The following is a 19,389-nucleotide window of genomic DNA, read 5'->3' as shown; positions in this document are numbered from 1 at the left end:
CCATTTTTTATTGTAAAGATTACAGGTTATTTTATGATCAGCACAAAACCTTAAGGCGTACCTTTACTGCCCCTCCACCACTAAACGGCCACACTCTCTTCAGAGAATTTCCCTTTGTGTCTGACTTCCACAACTAGGGTAAACAAAATTCACACAGACCTTGGGTATGGGCAGCTGGATGGACTCCTGGATGTGTCTGTCCAGGTATAGGGAAGGGCATCGACTCTATTGGACTTACGCCCTTACCAGAGGAACCTGTGGTGAGACAAACCCACCGAAGGCAAGCTATTCTTGAGATGTATCAAAGCACGCGGGTTGTTACTCTGCACTCAGGACAATGTAGAGATGGTGGCTTAGTTTCAGCATCGGCTCTTCTTACTCCATCATGAAAAAAACATTTTTAAAGAGCAATGGTACTGTGCAAAAATAAATGCATGGCAGCATTCTTGTAACAGGTGCATAATATTTCTGTAATAGGTTTGTGAAATGTTTATTCACTTGCCAAATTCATTTATCAGGTATTGGATTCAAAGGATTTCCCTACAGGATATCTACAGAGATTAGTGAGCTAGGCAAATGTGCTTTGAACAAATGCATCCTTTCATCAGGCAGTCATTTGTATAATTCTAACATCAACATGCTTGCTGCTGGAATGGGTCAGCTAGTAATTACATTAACCATTTTTCCAGTGGATATATATACATATATCTGTTCGGATTCCACAAGGGCAAATGTTGGCCTGTGACCTCTTAGTAAGACATGCATGCCCATCCTTGCCAGTACATGTGCAGTTTCAGCACACCCAGTGTCACCCAAAGTACCATTTCTTACCTGAAAGAACTACTGTATCAGGAGGAGGAGGAGGTAAGGGGAAAAACAAAAAAAAAAAAAAAACAAAAAAAAAAAAAACAGGAAAAAACACACACACACACACACAAAATCTTCTGTGAGACTTTGTCAGCACTACTTTGTTTAAATAATTAAAGAAAAACAATCTTGGATGTGAGAACACTTTATTTCAAAATATTTTAGAACTAGGTATTCCTAGTTTTCATTTTCTTGTCCTCTAGAAGATAGTTTTTATTTTGTTTTCAAAGTTGAAAAGAAGATGAAACACACTTTCATACCAAAAAAAAAAAAAAAAAAAGATTGTCATTTGATTATTTGATTTGAGTTTTTTCCCTGGAAAATCTTCTCAGGATAAATTTTGAATCCATTGTCATTTTGACGTAGTGTACATGGAAATATAGAAATTTTCCTATTATTTCATTATTAATTTCTGATTTGAAAAGTTCTGAAGTTCATCTGTAAGTTAGAAAGTCATGTAACGGACACATTGAAACCCAAGTGCCAGTAGCAGACTAACGAAGAAATAGAAAAGGTTTTGGTAGTCCTGTTCTACCAACTAAATGGCTCATTCTTTTTTTAGATGTGGTATGCTATAAAATAGCTAGACCTAAAGTCTGCAGTGACTAATCATGGAAAAGCTAATCTACTTTTTTAATGGCCAGTTATCCCTTAATAAATTAAATCTCTTTTTAGGACAGTTGTCTGCCCAGTCTTAAGTTCCTTTCAAGGTGCCTGTTTTGAAGAGCGCATGTTCTTCCATTGCTTTTTGTAAAAGTATATCTCTATACATAAGGTATCATGCTTAAATCTCCTAATGTCTTAAATGTGCTTTTTCTGTGCCTTGAATTGTAAAAGTAAAAAAAGTAAAAAGTTTTTTTTTTTTTTTTCCCAGACTTCTAAACTGTGGAGGGCTGAAATACTATTTAATAAATCCATTTCATGGTATGTCAGGGCTTTCTGAGTTGTGAAAACAAATCTTATGTAGCTCTGCCCACTTCACTGTGAAAGGAACCAGGGCCATGGGGACAGGCCAAAAGGAAGAAGGGCTTTCTGAGTAATGGTAAAGGAACAAGAAGGGTGAAAGCATGCACAGGATTGGAATGGTGGCCGAACCTGATTGTATTTTTCTTTCTTTTTTGTTGGGCATATTTTGTTATTATTTATGAATCTGCCAGATGGTAGGAAGGTCCTGCAGAGGGACCTGGACAGGATGGGTCAATGGGCAGAGACCAATGCGATGAGGTTCAACATGGCTAAGTGCTGGGTCCTGCACTTTGGCCACAACAATTCCATGCAGCGCTACAGGCTTGGGGGAGAGTGGCTGGAAAACTGTGCAGAGGAAAATGATCTGGGGCTGTTAATAGATGATTGCCTGAACATGATCTGGCAGTGTGCCCAGGTGGCCAAGAAGGCCAACGGCATCCTGGCTTGTATCAGGAATAGCGTAACCAGCAAGACCAGGGAGGTGATCATCCCCCTGTACAATGCTCTGGTGAGGCCACACTTCAAGTACTGTGTTCAGCTTTGGGCCCCTCGCTACAAGAAGGACGTCGAGGCCCTGGAATGTGTCCAGAGAAGGGCTATAAAGCTGGTGAAGGGCCTGGGACACAAGTCCTGTGAGGAGCGGCTGAGGGAACTGCGGTTGTTTAGTCTGGAGAAGAGAAGACTCAGGAAAGATCTTATTGCTCTCTACAACTACCTGAAAGGAAGTGGTGGGGAGCTGGGGGTCAGCCTTCTCTCACAGGTAATTAGTGATAGGACTAGAGGGAATGGCCTCAAGTTGCACCAGGGGAGGTTCGGGTTAGAAATTAGGAGATTTTTCTTCTCAGAAAGAGCAGTCAGGCATTGGAACAGTCCCTGAGGGCCACCACGTGCCTTTAACATTTGTGAAAATAGACTGAGGAGTGAAAATAGTAGTGTGTAAGTGATTATAAGTGGCTAATTTCTAATATTAGGAGTGAGTTTCTATATCCGAGTAATTGGTAATGACAGACATGGAGAAGGCTGAGGTACTCAACAACTTCCTTGCCTCCATCTGCACGGGTAGATGGACTTCCCAAGTCTTTTGTTTCCCTGTACACATAGATGGAGGCTGGGGGAGCAAAGTCCCACCCACACTAAGTGAAGAGCAGGTTCGAGACCACCTGATGAATCTAAAGAGGTACAAGTCTATGGGACCTGATGACATGCATCCCAGGGTCCTGGAGGAAGTGACTGATGCAGTTGCCAAGCCTCTCCATCATAGCTGAAAAGTCTTGGCAGTCAGGCGAAGTCTCTGGTGAGTGGAAAAAGGGAAGCATCATGCCCCTTTTTAAAAAGGGATGAGAAAGTTGGGTCATTTAGAAAGCAGAAGAACTCCTACTCAGACTGGGGAGGAAGAAGAAGACGATATAGGCTACTCTGAAGTGGCTGGGCCATCAGAGGAACAGGAAGACAAGGAGGAAGATATCATAAGAGCATCAATAACTCCCTGAGGCCTATACCAGCGTATACGGGGAATGAGTGGCAAAAGCACCCTATTGTGACTGGCCTGGATGCTCTATGCATCTATGGAGACACAGGAGGAGAGTTTTTTTCCCACTTGTTCACTCTCCCTTTCTCCTTCATTCTCCTCTTCTCCTCCAGGCTAGTTACGATAGCTCTTCAGGTCTTTGAATATCCTTGGGATGCTCAGACCAGCATGTTCTTATTGTTATGTCTCGTGAGTGCACTTCAGGTTTTGTTCAAGGTTAAACAACTACTTAGGAATGACATCCAGAGATCTGTCCTGAGGCAGGATAGTTATGAGAGGCAGGGAGTGTGGGAGGATATGGGCAGGCATCTAGAGCAGCGGGCACCTCCAGTGCTTTGGAAATTCACCCATGAACAGGTGCAAAATCCTAAAAAACTGTCAGAATGCTTAAAAAAGTTGTCATCACTCTAATAATACCAGAGATACACAAATCACTGCAATATGCTGGGGCTTGGCCTATGCTTACCAAGCTGCAATCAACAACACTATAACCCCAGTGATAGGCCCTGCGGCCACTCCAAGTCCTGTGACAGGCCCTGCGGCCACTCCAACCCCTGTAGCCACTCCAACCCCTATGACAGGTTCTGTGGCTACTCCAACCTTAATGTTTCTGTGATTCTATGACTGTGAAGTGTAATAGTTGACTGTCAAAGCAATAGTACACTTCCAGCAACCTGCTTCCTGTGTCTGCATGCTTTTGGAGGTCACTAGCTGTTCCTTTGGATTGAGTGGAGGACTGGCATTTGCTCCCAAGCCAAAACAATAAACAAAATCACTTTCTTGAGTTCATTATAAAAACTTAGGAGCAGATGTCCCAGACTGTAAGGTTTGGATTGAATGCTGAAGGTCCCAGCAATGGCCAGGTACAATACATGTCTGTGGTGGAATTTGACCTGCTCCAAGGACATGTCAGCTGTGTGCTCAACACATAGATTCAAGTCTGTGTTCCACTAAAAAAAATAAAAATAAATAAAAAATAAAAAACTCTCAGAGCTCAGATATGTTCCCAGACAAAGGCTTCACTTGTACCTGTGCCTAGGTGCATGAAACACAGCATGGCAGAGGGATTACAGCCTATCACACATGGTTCTGCCCCTGCGACAACACCACCACCTTGCCTTTCCCCACCAGTCAGCCTTCATGGGGCCACGCCATCTATCTCCACCTGTCCCACCATGGTTCACTCTGATGTCCCTGCTCTGGGCTCTGCCAGGGGCCCAGGCCCCCATCACCCAGCTGTGGGCAGCCAACAGGAGCCAGCAGGGAAGGATGCTGGCAGGCATCCCATTTGCCATCACACACAGAGGGCAGGCTCCTGCAGGCAGCTCTGGCATGGAGATGTCTGCGTGCAGGAGCCCTTCAGAAGCAAAGAAAGGAAAACCAGAACGTGCTGCTGCTTTCTATCAGGGAGAGTTTAAAAGCAACTTGCTGGCTGACAGAAGCAGCAGCTGCAAGGAAATTTCAACCCACCCCCCCCCTCCTTTTTTTTTTTTTTTTTTTTTTTTTTAAATGACAGCAATGTTTTAATCAACTTGGGCTGAGCATGAAAGTCTAAGTGGGAGGAATAACGGGGGAGTGGAGGAGGAGTGGAGGAATGGCTGGCTGCTGGCATATGTCTGAGCTGAGGGACACGGTCTGCCTAGGAGGACAGTTAACCTACACAAAATGTGCTGGCTTCCTGCCTGCATCAGGCACGTCATGCTGCTCCAGCCCTTGTGCCAGGTCCCCAAGATGGTGACTGTCACTGACAGGGAGAGAGAAGATGGGGGGGAAAGAGGTTTAAAAAAGCCAACACATCACAAGCCAGTAGTAAGCTTGATGTCAAGCCCAGGTTGAGCAGCAGTATTTCTGGGGAATGAGCTTCGGTGCAAAGGTAGCGAGCCAGCTGCGTGCTTCTGCAGAATAAATCAAGGCTGTGACAAAGGACTGGGAGTGTGAAGTCAGCAGAGCTCCACAGAAATGTCTCTGCGTTTGTGGCATTTAACAGGGAACCTGCAATCATCACCTAGCCATGAGCGGGTCAAGACTGGAGCTGGAAGTTTTATCCTGTTAAATCCAGGTGGAAGAAATGTACTAATTTATAGAGGAAAAAAAAATGTAGCCAGAAAGGCTTTGATAGCACTTTCATTTCAACACAGAGACTTGCTTACACAAGGGATATTTTTACAGCCAGTTTACCAGATCTTCCCCTGGTTCTGAGTCGAATACTCTTGGCCTCCTTAGGTCAGGAATTTTGCTGCCTCCTCCTTTGCAAACTTCATGTTCTGGAGAAGGCTAGTAGCTCCTACAAATAGGAAACTCCTTCTCCAAATTGTCCTGGCAAATCAAGTGGGTGCCCTCTCCCGCTATGCACTTTGTGTGTGGGAGTTGACAGACCCATGTCATTACCCAGTCCACAAAAAAATCTTATGCCTGGCAGCACAACTGCCGTACCCAGGTTATGCCACATGACCATCACCGAATTCCCCAGCACCAGGAAATTAGCTGGGCACCTTCAGCATGGAGAAAAAATGTCCTTCTTCGGTCAGAGCAGTGGCCGGTGAAGAAGAGGCAATGTCTTCTTGGCCTCCATGTCTCATGGTGGAGCTGGTGGCTGAGGGAAGCCCTGGGGAGGGACTGGCCGTGTCCTGCAAACGGGGTTGTGAGCAGAGGGGAAAGTGACGGCTTCTCAAAGCACAGGGCAGGGAGGGGATGGCTGATCTGACAGAGTGTTTGAAAGCAAAGAGACAGCTGCAAAGTGTGTCTTAATAACCAAAAGCTGTGTGTGACTGCACTCCGAGTCCTGGCTGCTGATCTCCTAGCTTGCGCTCAAATTGTGCTTTCAGACTGTTCTCTGAAAGCACTTATCTACTTCAAAAATATTTTAAATGGAACCTGAGATTCTCCAGTATCTTGAGCTGTAATGAAAATCAACAAATATAATGAGACTCAGGGCACAATAACACATTATTCCAGGATATGTGAGGATGAGGAAAGCCACCTGAGGTCATTTGAGTGAAAGGATGTGAGGTGAGAAGGTCTGAGGATAATTTCATTTACTTTGTTTAGACTTGTCGCAGAAAAAGAAAAGCACCCAGGGACTGATAATGTGATAATAATAATAAAAAAAAAAAAAAAAAAAAAAAAAAAAGGCAAGAATTTGTTAGAAGCAAACAGATAAAAGGTTGTTTTAAAATACCTACTGAGGAAGCACAGAGCCACAGCTGCTCTTCCAAGTACCTCCACCCAAGGTGCAGGTCTTCCATCCAGCCAACCTGTCATGCAAGGATCTCAGCAGATGCCTTGTGAAAACCCTATCAGAGCCAGCAGGCACTGGTCTCCCCATCCACGCCAACCTCTGAACGGCAGCGAGGGAGGCTGGGCACTGGGCTGCCACAAACACCTTCCAGCTGGGAGGAAGCTTTCATCTGCTCTGAATGAATGGTAAGGCTTCTTAAATAAGCCATGTATTTATCTAGCATACCCTGGGGGAATGACAAGTGGCAGTGCTGCACCTCAGTGAAAAGGCAGCAGAAGTTGAAAAAGCAAACAGAAAAGCCTGGAGGGTAGGTTTATGAAAGCTTAAGTCGTTCCTGCTTTATTACTGCAGGTCCACTGATAGCACACTGAAGGCAAAACACATGTGATAATCAACTGGTATGCAGATGTATCTGCTGTTGTTCAGGTGCCAGTTTTACACCTAGTATTTTATGGGACACAAAGGAAAAGTGGGAAAAAGTGGTTTCTATGCTTTTGCCACTTGGTTGGGGTCTAATGACTTGTGAAAGACTTTATTTTCAGGGCTCTGTTTCCTTCCCACCTCTCTACCTTTAGCAATATTATCTGTGTCAGTTTTGTTGTTTGGCTGTCTCTGGTGGAAAATTTCTTACAGGCATCAACAGCAAAGGTCCTTCAGATTTTGCCTGGATGCTTTAGCTCTTGAGCAAAGACTCCATTCTCTCATATCTGTTAATAAAAAATACTCGACAAAACCCTGGAGGTTTTAATAACTGTATAGATATTAGAATAGGTGGAAGATTTTAACAGAAGTGGAGGCTGCTCTGTGAAGCATCTTTTTGCTGTGAATGTGGTGTAGACAGCTCACCCAGCAGGCCTCTCTGTCTGCTTACACCAAAAAAGCCTTTGGCAACAGAGATGTGCTCAGCCAGCAGCCTACCTCTATAACCAAAGGCAAAGGGAGCTCTTAAGTTATTAATTCAGTTAAACTTAGATATTGGAACAATCTGCATTTTGAACAGGATGCATTCAGGTGCGGCGTACGTGTGAGCATCCCATATGGTGGTGTTACTCCTACAGCTGGTGAGGGATGAAATGTTAGAACTGCCCTTGAACGTGCTTGTAGCCACCTGCAGACAGAGCAGCTCTTAGATAGGAGTCACCCAAGGACGTGTCTCCCTGGGGCATCAGATGTGTCTGAAGGAGGATGCAGGTCCTTGAGAGGCAGTGTGGAGCACGGCTGCCCTCATTCTGCGAGGACACCTCTAGTGCATCCTGCATCCTCTGCGTAACTCCTGGAAAATAGTGCTGTTACATAGACAGTAATACCAGTTTTGTACAAAGATCCTTTCTGGATCAGGGAGGAGGGATATTTGTGCCTTTCAGCCTAAAAAGAGGAAGAATTATGAGCTCAATTTTACCTGTGTAAATTATCTCAGGAACGGGTTACACAGATGGTCTCTCTAACCTCAGGAGAGCAAGTAGCCCCCAAAGAAGTAAAGCATCCTTGTTCAAGAGAGACCCCAGAGCACACACATACATCTGCTGAACATGTGTGCTGGGGCTCAGGTTCATGTCCAGTGGGGATCTGTGACAGAGGGTGGCTTAGGACCATAGGTAGAAGCTTTACTCAAGGGAAGGTAGCAGCTATTATTATGAACTCTGTGTCTGTTCCCCATGTTAAATAAGTGTCAGCTACATTCCTTTAGTAATTTCATCATCTTCTTAGAGGCTTGTTTCTTGGTCATTGTCATAAAATGATCTGACTGCTTCTGACAGGAGCCGTAAACCTCACTGCTGACCAGTCAGTAACACAGCTTTGGGTGACTGCTCCTTCCTCCAGAAAAGAGGGATATTTGCAGCACCCCTGGTTCCATTTTCAGCGAGAATGAACAAAATAAACATCAACAGCTCTGGCTCACCCCTTCCAGGTCCACTTTGTGGATATGCCAGTAATATTCTTGAGAAGGACCCTCTTGAGTATTTCCTTTGGCCTCCTGATACACAGCTTGCAAGAGGCAGGACAAACGTTTACAAGGCAAATGCTTACTGACGGGCCTGCCCCAAACTCACCATTTGTATGGAAATGACACTGCAATTACTATCCTAGAGCTGCATCCAACCTTGGCTTCTGCCAGCAGAAGAGACAGGGTACCAGATGGCAGAAATCCTACTAGAGCACCAAGCGGTTTAAACTGTTCTTTTTGCTAGGAATTTAAATGGTCCATATGCTAAAAGTATAACGCTCGGATGCACCCTGGCTGCCTGGCAGAGGTCTCCACTGTTTGGGCTAACGGGGAAGAGCAATTAGCAAGTAGCAGCTAGTAGCTTATATGCCCCGTTATGTCCCAATGTGAGACTGCACTGCAGTCACACGCAATAAATGTCTGCTACTGAGTCTGGAGGAGGATGGTGGTGCTTGCATTTGCAGTCTGAGTGTCAAACCAGGGCTTTTGCTCAAGCTCCAGCCTTGGGCTTGGGAGGAAAGCAAAGATTGACAGTAGTCTGTGTGTCTGGTCTTCTCTCCTTCTCCTCAAACATCTGTTTGCTGAGATCATGTGGTGAAACCCTGAGTTAACGGATGCAAAAGCATATTTTACCATGGATTTCAGAGCAAGATTGTTGAGGGATTTGTAACCTATGATTTCCAGGTCCTGGTGTCACACTGCTTGGCAGCCAGCAGCACCGTGCCTGGGCACGTGGGACGGCCCTGCTCTTTCATCATCCCAGGGATCTCATGTTGTCGCTGAAAAGGGCTTGCTTCTCCCCTGAGCAGATCCCCTGCTTCAGGCACCCTTCCAAAAATCTGCCCTCAGACAGACTGGCATCACTGAAACAGCCCCTGGAGAAGAGTCCTCTCCCAGTCAGGCCACTCTGCACTACTCTCCTGCTTCAGATGTTTTCTTGCTGTCTCTGTTCACTGCTTCTGGATTTATGATGTAACATTTGTCTAATTCAGATTGCATTTTCTGCTCACTGGCCCAGTTGCACAAAATATCTGCTTCCCCCTGAATCCAGTTATACTGGTCTTCATTACTTGCTTTTTCTCTCTCCAGTGTTGGTACAATCGAGCAATTCTGATATATCTCACATCTGACATTCTTATCTGAATCATTGGCATACATTCCCCGCTACTCAATGCATTTAAGAGATTGGGAGGTCAGGTTTTAGAAATCTCACAAGTTCACTGCAAATAAGGCTAAGATGCCATTTGGTTTTTGCTTGTCTTTTTCATATGGGAAATTGTATTTTGATATTCATAAGGAGACTTTTATTAGCAAATGTAAGAGTGCCTTGAAACAGATATTTTACTCGTGCGTGTAATTTTTTATGATTGTGACTATTAGTATTTAGCGTGCTTGTTATCCTTGATGTTTTTTGCCCAGAGGGTCTCCAGATGAACAAAGCAGCATATACTCTAGTAAATTATTCTCTCTGTGTCTGTGAGTTATTGACCCTTTTAAAAACAATTTTTTTTTAATTTTTTTTTAAAGATATATATGTAAATACAGTGTTGTTTCTAATGGGAATAGACAAGAAGCTTTTCCTAGTGCAAATGACTGTTTCCGGATGTTTTTCCACAGCTAAACAGTCATTAGCACTCCTTCAGCCCTGTATTAGGCCTAGACAACCACTAGGGGGGCTCCAGCCCTGTAACAGGAGTCCATAACTCCTTGGAGACAACACTTGGTGCATGCCTGCTATGGTAAGCAGTGGATCAAGCTTCTTTCACATCTCAGGCTTGTGAAGGCAAGCGCTTCATAATGAGTATTTTGGTCTAGGTTCTCCAAAGCATCTGAATCCCAGCAGTGGGGCAGCAGCAGGGCACAGGGGTGGCATCTCCTCACCTCCTTGTGGAATAGGTCCACCACTTGCTCTTCTGGAATAGGTCGCATGCTCTTCATCTATGGTCCTCATGCTTAAATGATGATAAGATGTTGCTCATGGGTTCACTCCAGGCTCACAAATGCTCAATTTTCTCCCTAAGGCTGTTCATAGGAATCATAACACTTCAAACTCCAGGAGGCTTAACTCTTCCCATTATGCACAAACTTTCCTCTTGTGTTTCATTGGGCTTCAGAGCAAGTTTGTTTATTTCAATAAAGCTGATTTATCTTCCCAAATAAAAGGAATCATAGGTAATCCTTAACAGTAGATGTGAATCTATTTCAAAAATATCAGGGCTTACACCTATGCAAAGAGACTTCATTTTCACAAAATAAGTAAATAAAAGGGTTGAAGCTGGAAAGCTCCAAAGAAAATAAATATCACATGAGAGGGAGCAGAAAAACTTTCTCATGTATAACATGCACTGAGTTGGTAGCTTCGTGGCTCATGTTTAGAGACATCTCACATGTCTCTAAAGTGTAGAAGTTCTTTCATTCTTATTTTATTCATGGGTCATTTGATGATGTGCAGATGGGTAATCTATAAGAATACTAGAAAATAACCTAGACGTCATTAATAATTGTCTAGGAAAAGCAAGCTAGGGGGTTAAAAAGTGTTATGCGTTAGAGGATAAGTCACTAGACTAGGAGACTATAAATAGTGCTTTATCGGGGATTTATTGCATTTACCCATTCGCAGCTTACAGTGCTGAAATAAAAATGTCAACAATTGACAAAGAAATTAAACCGACCCAGTAGCTGTTACTGTTTTATTCTCCTCAGGTGGTACTAGTCACAAAATAACACTTAACTAATACATATGCTGACTATCAACAGTAAGTTTCAGTGTTTGTCACCAAATATTGTTTAATACTGAAGCCACCCATGCACAGAAAAGTAGAAGGAGCAAGTGAAAGGGTAAAATATCTGTAGACAGCAAAATACCATGCTAATACAAGCACAACCCTTCAGAAAACCACTCTGGTTTGTAACAAAAGAAAACTATTAGAAACTATATATATATATATATAAATATATATATTCTCCCCACTAAAATATTTTAAAATAACAGAACTAGAAAAGATAAATTATTGCATGTTAAATGCTAAATGTAAAACTAAATTTTGTAGGACAATGAGATGTCCAGGGGAGCTTTGCTAAGAACATAAAAGGTAGTAGTGATAATAAAAGTAACATAATCATCAATAGCAATTTTAGTCACCTTTGAAACAGCAAAGGGCTAATGAAACCAGTAGATGATAAAGAGGCAAAAAAAAAAAAAAAAAAAAAAAAAAGTATCAATGCAAGAGGAGATGAATTATTGGTCTCACTATTCACTACCTGTGAGACACAGTCTCACACCAGAACCGTATTCAATGCTGAGGAGCCTAAGCAGCTACCTAGAACAGAATTGTCAAGAGAAGAGATTCCTGGACACATCACAAGAACAATGCAGAGATAATCCAAGAGTTATAAGGGAATTCAGATATAAAATTATTCAACAACTAACTGTGGTATGTAACCTATAATTTTATTTTATTTTATTGTTTTCCCCAGAATAACAAAAGTATGGTGGCAAATGTGCCACCAGTCTTTAGAAATGACTGTGAGCATCTCTGAGAACTAGTCAGATTTGTAGAAACAATCATTATCAGAATTCTCAGATTTCTCAGAATTCTCAGAATTCACACAAAAATAAATACACGGGACTGCACAGATATTGTAAAGGGAAGTTTTACCTTTAGAACATATCAGGGAGCCTTGGTGGAGCTAGTAGCCACATTAACAAATGTGATTCGATTTATATAGAGAACATACATTTTACAATGATTTTGGCAAGATGTCTCACCATCTTTTTTTAAGGAAGGAAGGTTATTGTGGAGTCTACGAGGCAAGGGAGGGGGAGTTGCTGGGCAGCAAATCTCTTGCTCTACATGTCTATTTGTTATCCAGCAAAAGTGGTGAATCATAAAGTGGCCAATTTTGCAAACAAGATAAAATTGCTCAGAATAATAAGACAAAATTACTTGGAGTAACAAAATATGAGACAACATTTGAGGGAGAATATCAGAAGAGTGATGTGGAGCAGATGAATGAGGAACGATGATTCAGTATTTCTGTCAGTACAAGAATCCAACGGAACAATGAAGCAGCAAGACTGAAACAAACAAAAGGTGTTTTTTTCATATATTGATATAAATTCTTGAACTGTGGGACTCATTGCTACAGAAAAATTGCAGATGCCAACTAAAAACAGGTTCAAAAAGAGATCAGACAACTTAGGGCTATGAATGACTAAGATACACGGGCCTGAACAAATTTCAGGACAGACTCAGTATGGTGGTTTCAACACACTGTTAATATCCTTTTACTAATGGTATGAAACATTATTTCTTGTCTTAAAGTATTCTTAAAATGTGTCCTTAGATGGCAAAGAGAGCTGTCAGAGTTTTGTTCTTGGCACAGTTGGTCAGAAAAATTACAAAAGAACTATATACCATCAGAAATCAAAATATTTCACAAACAAGAATTGCTTTCAGCAGACTTCTGGAAGAAAATCAGTAGAAAAGTATTGATAATGTAGAATTGAAACATTCTGCCTTGTTTGATTTTGTTTGTTTGTTTGCTTTTGTTTTTGTTTTTTACTTTGTATCAGCTTTTTTTTTTTTTCTACGACATTATATTAACTTTAAGAAGTTGAAGTCAAAACTGAATGTTTCAGTTTCAATTACAACAAAACCTGTCAATCAACCTGAAGTATGCTGAATGGTTTCATCCCCCTTTGCTGAGAATCGCACACTTTGGGGGTCTGATTGCAATTCAGAATGAAGTCAACTTTTATAACCTGAAAAACTTTTATAAAACAGGACTCCTGTTCTTTAAAACTTGGGCAACATGCCTCTGTTTTCTTTGTATTTTCAATGTGTGTCTCTGGAAAGTGGGATGGATCTTTGCAAAGCATTTTCCATCTGAGCACTGAAAAATCACACATTTCTGTGTCTTGGGTTAACATTATATGATCTCAGACACCATCCCAATCCCACTGCTTTCAGCTGTGCCTCTCTTTCCCTTAGTCATTTGTTCACAGACTTCAAAAGGATGAGATAGGGCATATTTCTTCTATGAGAATTGCCTTTGGCACATTTTGGGCCCCCTCCTTTTCTTTTTGTATTTGTCCAATATATTTGTTTTTGTTTTGACTTTTTATTTGTGCAAACTGGGAATTGTTCCCTTTTTTGGTGGGAGTTACTTTCCCGAGGGCCATTGGATTTTCCCTCGTCCAAGATGCTTTTGTGGTTGGTGCTTTACTGAAGGGAGCGTGCAAACCCCTGGCAGCCTGAGCAGAGCTGAATCAACTTTGGCAGGACAGCATGAGGAAGCTGACAGTGCCGCCACTTGTGCCATCGATACAAAAATAAAAGGAAGACCTCATTCCCTAAACTATGCACATTACGTCCTCAAAAGAGAGACTCAAGAATGCTTTGTGCTGTACATTAGCCATCTGCACCAGAGGGAATTTCTTCCTTCTTCTGTTCCCAGGATGGGAGCATCAGGATTGCTATGAGATAGCGTGAGGCAGGAAGAGTTTTTTGGGTCCTGGAATGCCAATAAGCACTTCAAACATCTTTCTTGGCTTCTGGAGTCCTTGTATCCAGCACCCCGGAGCGTGATTTCTTTTTATAAAAAGAAAGCCTGTGCTATTTTTCATACCAATCACATGCTGTTCTAAATGGCTTAAAAGTTTCAAGGACTCCAAATGCTGAAAAACAGCTGTATGCTGATGTGAGCAGCATGTGTAAGGATGATTTAAATCTAGTTTTTATCCTATTTAACTCCCAATGGCTTTTATGTTTTCCATAAATGGCTGAGAGAAGTTCTTGACTGGAAAGAGCCATAAAAACATGTAATAATTTCTTTGTAGTCTCAACATTAGTAATTCATCATATTTCTGTTTGTTTATTTTCTGGGATTTTGTTTGTTTGCTATGATTTGATACGTCTCGGATCCCTGATGAGCCTCTTGTTCCTCACTACACCAGCCCATGCAGATAAACCATCCTTCATCCTGTAATGTCAAGGTAGGGACAGACATCCAGGGCTGAACTTCCGTTGTCTGGGATGGCCCCAAGGACACGGACCACCTGTGTCCTACCAGTATGTGGTTCTTCCTTAAAATCTCCCCTGTGGGATAATTATTCTCAGCAATCCCAAATCCACAAGAGGCAGCAGGGCTCCGTAGAAAGAGCTTAGCAGATTACAAGTAGAAGTTTGGGTTTTGACTGTGCCCTGTTACAAAGTTGAGAAAGTGCCCCGTGGCACCCAGCCTACCTTAGCAGAACTGCTGACAGAGGGTTTTGAGCCATCCTGAACAGACAGACCGTAGTGTGCATATTCACATCACATCTCTAGGGTCAGATTTAGTGATAATTTGACTCAAACTAATATCTACATAAGGGGATTTTGCAAATTTATAATTTCCAAAGGGCACATCTGCTAATATTCTATTATAATTTCTGAACTCCATTTCTTTCATTAAGGAGCTAATTTTGTTCCCAAGAGGATCATTAGCTTTTACCCATTTTGATTAATTTAATTCATATTTCCAATAGCTACCTAAGGCTTTATGAACTGGATGGGAACTTTTAGCTCCTGCTTTAACGCAGTCTCTTGCCATGAGAAATCTTGTCAACTCTAATTGCATTTAGAGGAATTTAAATTCACTCCCTTTGACATTTTTTTCCAAATCTATACTGAGTAAAGTGCACATTACACTCTTCACAATGCTGTCTCATTCTGCCTTCATAAAAATGTTGAGTGTAGAGGGCTCTTTGTCCAGGATTAACTCAAAATCATTCTCAGGAGACTTGATCCTAAGAGGTATAGGATTTCCGCAGCTCCCGTTGAGCTTTAAAGGAGCATTACAGATTTTTTTTGTCCTCATATCTATTGCAGTGGAGTTTAGTCTTGATCCCTTCTCCTCCACCCTCCTGAGGTTCTCACATGCAGCTTTACAACTACCTTGGGACATCTGGGCAAAGGAGGGAGGAAATGGCCATGGGAAATAACTTTCAGCCATCATGGACAATAGGATGAGGTATCAACAGCAAAGAAGGGGAGAAGAGCTTGGTGTATGGCACCTGGGATGACACCCACACTTTTCCAGAAGCAGGAGCAGATGCTGTTAGTGAATGGGCTAAGCTGAGCTCCTTGGACATCTCTGATGGCTGCAGCTGTCTCTGCAGCCACTATCAGTTAAAAGCCAGCCTGCTTTCTCCTTCTCCACTGTCACGTTTAAACTCCAGGTGCTGGCTGTGACCATAAATACATCCATTATGGGCAATTTCTTCTCAGATTCTGATGAAAACTTGATAACAAAGTGCAAACATATGTTCCTGCATTCCCTATTTCTTTCCATTTTTGCTTCAAGAGCTTGGGTTTGCAAAGGCCACAGGGGTGTTCAGTTTTTCAATTCCATTGAGTGTCAGTGGGATCTCATTCTAGCTGGAGGAAAAAATCACCCTCCTCAGGCCTAAAGTCTCACTCCACGTGTTCCTAATCATCTTGTTATTTTTGGGTGCTTAGCTTCAGCCTTGAGGATTGTAGCTGATCCTGCAGTTCTCTGGTATTATTATTAAAACTGGTGGGCCATGATCACAGGTGTGATAGAGGAAACTGGCTTTCAAAGCCCTTTACTCTCGCAACTATAAATGGTTGAAATGTGGCAAATGTTTTGGATGGACAGAGTACGATCAGAATCTGCATTCTCCAAATGGCACATCCTGGGAGACCTCACAGTTGCTATTTAGAGACCTTGAACAGTCACCAAACCCAGCAGGAACTGCAGGCACTATAAATAGTACATGCTGGAATTGATGTGGCAGAGCTGAGTGCTAGTACTGCAAAGCCTCTGGGATAAAGGGAAAGCTGTAAAAAGAAAATGAGTCTGAATGCAGAATTTGGTCCATACTGTTGAAGCTAAGGTAGTCTAAGGTAGTTACTACTGCTGTTATGTGAATTCCTTGCTGCATGCAAACTTTGCAGTGCACAAGTGGGAGGCAATCTGCAAAGCTCTACCTTGCTACGTGCTGGTTGTGAGCTGGAGACAGCATTGAGTAACAGTGCAGAGAGGACCAAATGCTGAAGCCACCAGCTGTCCTGTACATACAGCACAAGGGCAGTAAACTCCTTATCTCACCAGCCTATAAATCTTTGTTGACCGTCCCTGCACATGTCTCCATAAGAACATTTGATCTAATAGCCTTTTTAAAATTTTCCCTTCATTTTGCAGTGGAACCCCCCAGTGAATCATTAATGTAACAAGATAAAGATCTCTAGCTAAGGAATTATTCTTATTATAAAGTTCCCAAGTTCTAGTAGCAAACCTCTCCAGGGTATATATTAAACCAAAAAGGTCCCACACAATCATTTAAATCTACAAAATTCAATTCATTTCTGACTCCCTCCAGGCACTTGTTTTATAGTGATCTAATAAAGGGGAGTTGTGGCTGTTAAGTGATAAAGTCTCCAAAGGGGATGTGGGAACTCTGCACACCAGTCCCCAATATTTGCTGGGAAGCTTTATTGCTCCATCTCAACTGCATCCCTTTTGAAAAGGAAACCTTTCAAAGTCTTTCAAAATGAAAAGGTTTTCCTGTTGTTGTTTTTGTTGCTGTTATTTAAAGCAATGTCCTTAAAAGTTTTCTTACATAAACATTCCACTCAAGGATATAGGTTACAAAAAGATTAAGCACTTAGGTGTTCCAGAAATTACATGTATGCATTCAGAAAATCACTGAAACTGAAGATAGAGAAGATGCATGGCTGCTCTCTGTCCTTTCCTGTGCAGGAACATTCCCCGCGATGCTTTTTCTGCTGCTTTCTCCAGCCTAGTTCTAAACTACCTGTGAAATTATCACTGATGCAATTCTGTCGTGCTATAATGCACATAGATTCCCTAGCAGACAGTGTCTGATGTTGTTTTATTTTCACAGTCTTGAAAATAGAGAGGTAGGGATAATAAAATACTGGCTCTCCTGATTGCATCAAAACCATAACTGCAGGTATATTGGTATCATCCATTAAACTGCACTCGTGAAACATCAGAAGCTTTCTGCATGTTTGGAAAATATACATAAGCTATTGCAGCAGAGAAATGAGTTGCTTGCCTGCTGTTAAATACAACTTGCTACCTCACGCAGACACAGGTCTAGGTCAAGTTTGATAACACCACAGCTAGTTAAAGATCGCCTGAGAAACACCAGGGTCAAGCCCAAGCAAGTAACAGAGCTTTTGAGGCATTCATTTTTTGTCTGTGTCAAGAGAATATTTTCCTTCATTTTTAACTTTGCGTCGACTACTGTGTTTTGCAACATGCAGTATTTTCCCCATAAAGCGGGGGCACTAAAAAGCAAAGTGGAGCTTCCTTACAAACTGAAAGATGCAAAGAAAATTCTCTGTGCCTGTCCTGGGCATTTCAGGTTGGAAGTCTACCTCTAACCTCATGGGCAGGAGCAGGAGATGAAGGAGATGCTGCATCCAGCCTGTGTGAGGGACAGCACCAGGGCACTGCCTCGGGGGCTCTGATACCTCCTCCTCTCACCACCCCAGGCCTCTGCCTCCCCGGGCTAAATGGCATGATGGGTTATGTTTGCAGGCCGGTTTCAGGAGAGCCTGCAGCTTTGTCACTGTGTACAAGTGGCAAACAGTGACCCTTCTGATGGGGATCCATGGAGAGCGGAGGAGGACAAGGTGCATTTCCAATCCGATTCATTTTGTCCTGCACTGCCCACAAATCATTAAGTGTTTTTTTGGAGTTGCCACCAGTCTGTATGGTTTATTTTTCATCCGAAGGCAGGCTTTGTGAGAATGTTTAAATAAATCAATATGGGAGGTTTGTCTAAGGTTACATGTTTGTTAATGTTTTATTGATTACATTATTGGTTGTAAATTATGTAACTTAATAAAGCCGTGGGCTCTTTCTAATAAAGACAAAGAGGTTATTCCATTAACTGGCATCTTAAGGCACAGAAACTTAATAATATAGCACATTATAAGACCACAGCCCAGAGGCTGACAAATCCAATTCATCATGGAAGTGGCTGTGATATTGCAGACACCAGGTTACGTCCTCACGTGATTAGGCAGCACAGGTTGAGTTTAAAAGAGGGCAAAGTCAACTCTCTGAAACAAATACAAGCAGACAGGAGAAGCGGATGGCCTGAAAGGACACACAGAGCAACCCTGGAGCTGGGTGCATGCCCTGGGCTCCCCACACAGCCTTGCCCTGAGTGTGCTCTAGCAAGTGTGTGTTTTCTGCTCTGCAGAAGTAGATTAGATGTAGAGCTTAGGGATATGGTTTAGTGGAGGGCTGTTAGCGTTAGGTTGGAGGTTGGACTCGATGACCTTGAGGTCTCTTCCAACCTAGAAAATTCTGTGATTCTGTGATTCTGTGATCTTCTGTGATGGGGCAAAAGAGCCCCATCAAGTTGTCTCTGCTAAGGAATCAAGGTTGTATGACAGGGGTGGGTGGCCACTTTTCTGCTTTTCATCTTTGTTTAGGTCTTGGGGGAGTTGGTGTCAGAGGCAGAGATGACACATGTGCCACCACAGCCTTTTTCATGTATTCCTGTTGTTAGCTTTGACTTCTTCTCAAAATTAGTTTTTCCAAAAACAGCTTCCCACATCTCCTTGGAGATGAACCTATTTTATTTTAGTTTAAAGAAAGCTCTCATCACCCAAAAGAAAAGAGAATAAAAAATTCTGAAGATGTTTTTAAAAAGGAAATGAAACCTTGGATTTCAAGTGGCTAAAGATCACCTCTCCACAATCCAGTTGTGTGTCCATGGCTGAGGAGGACAGATAGTACAGCTCCCCTTTGTACACTAGGGACTGACGAGTGGCTGGTGGCAGAAGTAGATCTAGTAGT

At 42.5% G+C, this 19,389-nt stretch overlaps 1 long non-coding RNA gene across 1 annotated transcript; it reads right to left on the bottom strand.

Annotated features, from left to right (window-relative positions):
• Positions 1 to 5,469: 5,469 nt before the first annotated feature.
• Positions 5,470 to 6,767, bottom strand: LOC311432131. Its single transcript, XR_014689837.1, has 2 exons — positions 6,544 to 6,767; positions 5,470 to 5,988 (listed from the first exon to the last, which is right to left on the bottom strand). It is a non-coding gene; the product is annotated as an uncharacterized lncRNA (long non-coding RNA).
• Positions 6,768 to 19,389: the final 12,622 nt, after the last annotated feature.

The sequence above is a fragment of the Aythya ferina genome, assembly GCF_964211825.1.
Source record: "Aythya ferina genome assembly, chromosome: 2".
NCBI lineage: Eukaryota > Metazoa > Chordata > Aves > Anseriformes > Anatidae > Aythya > Aythya ferina.
The sequence above is the reverse complement of the archived record's forward strand: the minus strand, read 5'-3'. Positions and strand labels throughout refer to the sequence as shown.